Genomic DNA, 6582 nt, shown 5'->3' on the forward strand with positions numbered 1-6582 from the left:
TCAGGCAATGAGACGTGTCTATGGTGGCAGAATTACCTGGTGAAGGCAGGTGATTCTTGCTTCTCCTTCAGGAGAAGGATCCCTCACTTTTTTTTTTTGAGACAGAATCTTGCTCTGTCAGCCAGGCTGGAACACAGTGGTGCCTTCTCAGCTCAGTGCAACCTCCGCCTCCCAAAGCAGCCCTCACTTCCTCATTTTATGCTAATCTACATCCCCTGATGCCAAAGAATTCTTTATCCTGGAGTAGTAGTTATCAGTATCAGCTGGAGGACCTAGGGTGGTATGTGTTAAAGTTTAGACGCCTGAGGGCCATCACAGCTGTATCTGAAATCAGAGAGGAGGTAGGTGGGGATGGGGGATGGGCATGATAGTGTAGTTAGGGCACAGCAATCTCTCATCTTAGTAAGCTAAGCTCTCCCAGGTGATGCTGAGGCAACTTGATTGCCTTAGAAGTTCTAACCTGGACCAGAGAAAGCGAAGAGATGGGTCAATAAGTGGACATGTTAGAGGAAAAATGAAGTGATGGCCTGAGAGCCCAGAATTGAGACATGTTTCTAGAAAGCTATTTTGCGGAGAAGCTCTTAGATCCATGACTCCTACTTTTCTCACAAATAAATTACCCAGCTGTCTCCCCAGAGACCCCACCCTATCCCTTAGCAGCAACCCTGTGAGGAAAGGATGGCCCAGGCAGTAAATCTCTTCTGGTTTATAACAGAAAACGCTGGGTGGTTGGGAGTGTTCCTACCTCTTGGGCTGAGTAGAGACATATTTTTGGCACACTGAAAAAGATCAGTAAATGCTTTTTATCACACAGTTATTGCTACATTTGGGAGCTGAATTCCATTATAACATACTCTAATTACTTATACTTTTATCAATCTAATCATAACTATACATATATTCTGAACAAGGGTCATCAAATTAAGGCCAGTGGACCAAATCTAGTCTGCCTCCCATTATTTTAAATAAAGTTTTATTGGAACACAACCATGCTCATTCATTACATGCTGGTTATAGTTGTTTTCACGCAATAACAGAGTAGATACAAGAAAGACAATATGGCCCACAAAACCAAAAATATTTATTATCTAGTCCTTTCCAGAAAATGTTTGTCTAGAGAATTATATTATAGATTATAGCTCTCTACCACTACTGTATGCCAGGTGCTTTACTTGGCTCCCTTGTACATTATCTTTACTGTTCTCAATAACCTTCCCAGTTGTTGTGATCATGATATTGCAGGGGAGGAGTGTTAGACAGGTCAAGGGATCTGTTTAAAGCAGACATACAGAGCCGGGCGCGGTGGCTCACGCCTGTAATCCCAGCACTTTGGGAGGCCGAGGCAGGCGGATCACGAGGTCAGGAGATCGAGACCATTCTGGCTAACACGGTGACACCCCGTCTCTACTAAAAATACAAAAAAAAAAAAAAAAAAAATTAGCCGGGCGTGGTGGTGCGTGCCTGTAGTCCCAGCTACTCAGAGGCTGAGATAGGAGAATGGCGTGAACCCAGGAGGCGGAGCTTGCAGTGAGCCAAGATGGTGCCACTGCACTCCAACCTGGGTGACAAAGCGAGACTCTGTCTCAAAAAAAAAAATAAAAAAATAAAGCAGACATCCAGAATTCAAACAGTATTTTATGTTTTCTGACTGCGAGTCTTTTATGAGCTGTGCTAGGGATATAATCACCATGTTACACTTTTAATGGGAAAAATTGTTCTTAGATAAAAACATGACTCTAAAGAAATGTGCTATGGGAAAGCAGCCCATATGCAATTTGGGGAACTGACTCTCAGTCCCTAAAGATTCTTTCCTGATAATCTGGCTACCCCATCATCGTGTACCCTATTTCATTTTTATTCCAGTAATTATAAGTGCTTGAAATTATTTTATTTATTTGGCCATTTCTGTGGATTGTTTTTCTCCTCTCAGTAGAATGCAGGATCCTTGCAGGCAGAGTTTTTCTTCAATTTGCATCTGTAGCCCAAGAGCTGGGAGTGTGCCAGGCACAAGTGTCACTGTTCAGCAAGCATTTGCTCTGTGGCTCCTTAGTTAATAATAAACGTTTATATTGTCTTCTTGTCTTAAAATACAACATCTGAATAGAGACTGTAATGCATAGCAAAATTTGTCTTGCTTATTTGCCAACGATGGAAAATTCTTTTTTGAAATCCTTGGAAGCACTCTAAAGGAGAACTGGGGTTAGGTGTTGATTTGTTGCAATGCAGCATTTTGAAAATTATCACAATATCTCTTTAGGGGATTCAGTGGAATAAACCAGGATCATATACACCACGAAAAAAAAAACAACAACAACAACAGCTTTTTAATCACTTAAACAGCAACTCGAAATGAACATGATACTGCTCCTCATTTAACCCCTTAGAAGTGTGAGTTCACAGATTGCTACATCCTGCCCCCTACTGGAAGAGAGAGTAATGACAAACAGGGACTAGCATGAGCACTGAAGCTTTTTTATCAAGAAACAAAATGTTTCTTTTTGCTGGAGTAAATTACATGTTGCAACTGCTCTTCCCTGCCCCACATTCCTTTCTACTTCCAAAGTAAATAAATAGTAAAGCAAGTGGAGTATAAGATGGCTACCAGTAAAATAAAGAGAAAAGCAAACCTATATATAGGACACGTTTTGAAAACAAAATTAATCTTTTGTTTATGTAGAAGTAATTTTAAAGTGTGATTTGTTTAATAATTAACTCTCCACCTCAGTTCTTATCATCTGGCACTCTGTTGAAGAATATAATTGGAAAGGCTATCTAAATTAAGCTTCTAAAAATTAAACTTCTGAAAATTAGAGGTAGCATATATTCATATTTACTTGTATTAACTCATATTTAGTGCAATATCTTTAACGTTTAACTCATAGAGTAAATGTCATGTCTAATATGATAAATATAATAATAAAATATATAAAGTCCCTGATTTTAAAAATGCTTATTGTATAAGATACAAAGTTTCTTTTGTAGAGAAGACTGATTAGTTACACCTGACCTTAATGTTTTCTTCTGGCCTCATTGTCCCTTCCAGTTTCACAGCTCATCCTACCAAACCTCACGTGTATGTCAAGATAAAGCAAGCTATCCGTATCCCGTTACCCGGTGCTTACCTAGATAAGGACACCATCCTATAAACCAGCATACTGACCTCTACCAGTATATAATTTTTTATTTAATCAACAATATGCACGACATCTTTTAAAGCATTAGCTAAATAAGCCAACTATACACTGATTTGAAGGAGGCGCTACCAAAATCTCGCTGAAAATATATAATATGAGCAAGACCATCTAAAAGACAGGTAACCGAGATATCTTCCAGTACCTTTAAATTCTGACCCTGTGCTAAGTTCCAACATCACAAAACAAAGTGTCTATGCCTCCAAACTGTAGGGTAATGCTATCTTTCTAACTTTAAAGGAGTAACAAAAGAAGTTGCATGTAGAGAATGTATCATTTCTTTTGGAAAACCAGCATCATATTTTTGATTTCCATGTTTCCATTACATTACCCAGTCCAAGGTTCTACCAAGTAAGGTTATCTTAGAATCAGGGCAAGGAAAAGCTTTTATCTATTGGTGGACTCTTATTAGATAGCAAGAAGAACCTTTATGGTTAATAGCATAGACTATAGAGTCACATTGCCTGAATTCAGATTCCGGCTCTCTCGTACCATGTTACCTTGAGCTAGTTATGTTAACTTCCTTTGTCTTAGTTTCCTCATCTGTAAAATGTGGGTGTCAATAGTACCTGCCTCATAGGGCAATTGTGAAGGTAAAAGAAGTTCATATGTAAAAAGTCCCTTGGAACCAGACCTGGCACATAGCCTTTGAGAGATGTCAGCTGCAACCCAAATTTGTTTCTGCATCTGACTCTGTTGACAGAAGGCTCAGAGCTACATGTCAATTCTTCTGCTGTAACTGATTCCAGACACCTGCTTCTTCTTTCTCTCTCTCCCTCAATTTACTTATTTATTATCATTGCTCTGTTTCGTATCATTTTTATTAATATAAGCTGATGAACTATTTTAAGGAAATGAACAAGAATGAAATTATTTATTAGGTGGACTAAACTGAACTTGTCCTCTTTGGTCAATTATTTCAGTCCAGATTACTTAATTTTCTGCTTTATAAAATACTCCTAAATTAGGTCATCTCAATTTCAGAAAGCACATCTTAGAATATACATCTTCTATGTGCATGAAAATCCAGAATTTAAAAAAAGAAATCTTGTCTTCATATGAGACTTATTGGATGACATATAGGTGTTAACAGTTTAATACATGCATATAAAGAGATACCTGTTAACATGTCAAATATGTTGATAGGTTTCCATGCTCACTGAGACTCCCATGGATAAGGAATGGAGCAGAGAGCAGCTATACTCTACTGGCACTGTGCTGGGAATAATTTGAAATCAAGCTTCTCTTCTGCAAAGCCCAATTCTAGTAAAAAGGTGCAAGAGGGAAATCAGTACAGAGTGCAAGTTCATCGGAACAAGTTGATCTGGTTTGCTGGAGACTCTTAGAGGCCTCCTGGGAGAAATGTGGATAAAAGTTGTTGAAATAGATAGATAACTCCAGGACTTAAGCTCTCAAACACAAATGAGGAACAAAGACCAGCTTTACCTCCTGGGGAGTGCCTTCTCCAGATAAATGCAGATAACTCATCAAGGCCTCTGCCTTGAGTACTTAATTGCTGGAGAGGGAATGTTTGGGCTGCATAACAGAAAGCATTACTTTTATTTTCTCAGATCAGCCTTAAGGAAGTGTCCCAAGTTTCAAAGGGAAAGCACCTGAGACAGAAAAAGTAAGTTAATAAAGAGTTGTAATAAAAGAGGCATCAGAAGTTGGGGGAACAAGACTGTTTTATTGGAGACATTGAGTGGGGATGGCAATGGGATTAGCAATTTAGAAAGAAAGCAAAAAAGCATGCATTATCCCTGTTGACTATCAGTAAATCGAATGTGGCTCAGAATGCCCGTCAGGAATACCCATAGGGTAAAAATGTGTTTAGGAGTGGAAAGAAAAGAAAAATCAAATCTTGGGATGGCAGTGGCTTCACTTTTGGTGGTTCAGAGACAAACTCTAATATTCTTTGTCAACTGAAAAATGGTGAGGTTCATACACTTGGAAAGGAGAGCTTTGATTCTCGTAAAGTGTTGCAGCCCCCAGGGTGGCCATTCTGACAGTCTGGGAAGTGTAGCCTCTGGCCAGAAGCCAGAAACAGATACGCTGAGGTTGAGCCAACTAGGACAGGGATTTATGCTGAATGGAGTGGGCAAATATACATATTCAATCATCTATAAAAGGAGTCATGAATATTTATGAATGGAGAAACATGCTAATGTACAACTGGGCTTCATGTCTCATGTGGTTCCAATGTTCAAGAAACGGCTGAGTTCACATGATCCAAGGGTAGAGTATTTGGCTCTCTGATGTCAAAAAGTGAAGCAGAAGAGGAAAGTTTTCGCTGTGCATCCTCTGAAGACTGGTTGGAACTACTGCTTCCTTGGTGGTCTCTTATCAAGAAGAAGTTTCTTCTTGGTAGTCTCTTATCAAGTTTCTTTTGCCAAAACTGCAAAAGAAGGGGCAGTAGCCAAGCAGTTGGTTGATATCCACAGTGGAATCTCTTGAAAAGGGCTGGTTTCTGCTTAGCTTTTAGGGAAGAAAACCTCATGTTAGTCAGGGGGAGAGGGGAGATGATGACAAGATGTATTGGGCCTCCCATTCTGTCTCATGGCCATGAACTCAGTTTTAAGGTTTTCCTTGGGTCCCTTTGGCCAAAGATTGGTGGTTGTGTTGAGGGGTGGGGGAGGTGTCTGTATAGTTGGTCCTGGGGCTGATAATTTTATTTTTATTTATCATCCTTGTTATTTTTCCCTCTTCAGTGGTGAAAGCTGGAATGGTAAGTGCTGTAAAGAAGATATGCCTTGCAGGACTCATTAGTTAGAAGAAGAGGCAGTCTGCAATGTAAAGTCGGCAATCCCCACTTGTAAATGTTATTTGTTCCTACACCACACTGAAGCAGGACTCAGTACCTCTTCTCACAACCCAGGAGGAAATCTCTACAACCTGATTAATTGTAATCTCTACAGTATGATTAATTGTAATCATACTTCACAGTCTCATTTGGAATATGGGGACAAGGGGAAGTTACAGCACAGAATTACTAACAAAATACTTAAAAATTTTAACCAGATGTGCCTGTTTGTTTGTTTGTTTTAATTCGTCTTTCCCTATACTATCAACAGTGTGTTTTTAATCTTCCTAACCTCATTAAATTTTGTCTCCTGTCTCCTGGATTCCCCTCTCAAACCTCAAGTGTCTCTACTATTTATGGATCAAACAATACCCTCAAATCTGCATCTCTACATCATCATCACCACCATGATGATCCTCATGGTCCTGACCATAGCAAACATTACTGTGTGTACTTTTGTATCCAACACTGGTCTAAAGGTCAATTTACTTAATCCTCACAAACACTCAATAGGTTAGGTTTTATTTATATTGTGTAATTGGGAAACCATTGGAAGCAATAAAAACTTATAATATCATATTTATTTATTTG

The sequence above is a fragment of the Chlorocebus sabaeus genome, chromosome 18, assembly GCF_047675955.1.
Source record: "Chlorocebus sabaeus isolate Y175 chromosome 18, mChlSab1.0.hap1, whole genome shotgun sequence".
In the NCBI taxonomy this organism is placed as follows: domain Eukaryota; kingdom Metazoa; phylum Chordata; class Mammalia; order Primates; family Cercopithecidae; genus Chlorocebus; species Chlorocebus sabaeus.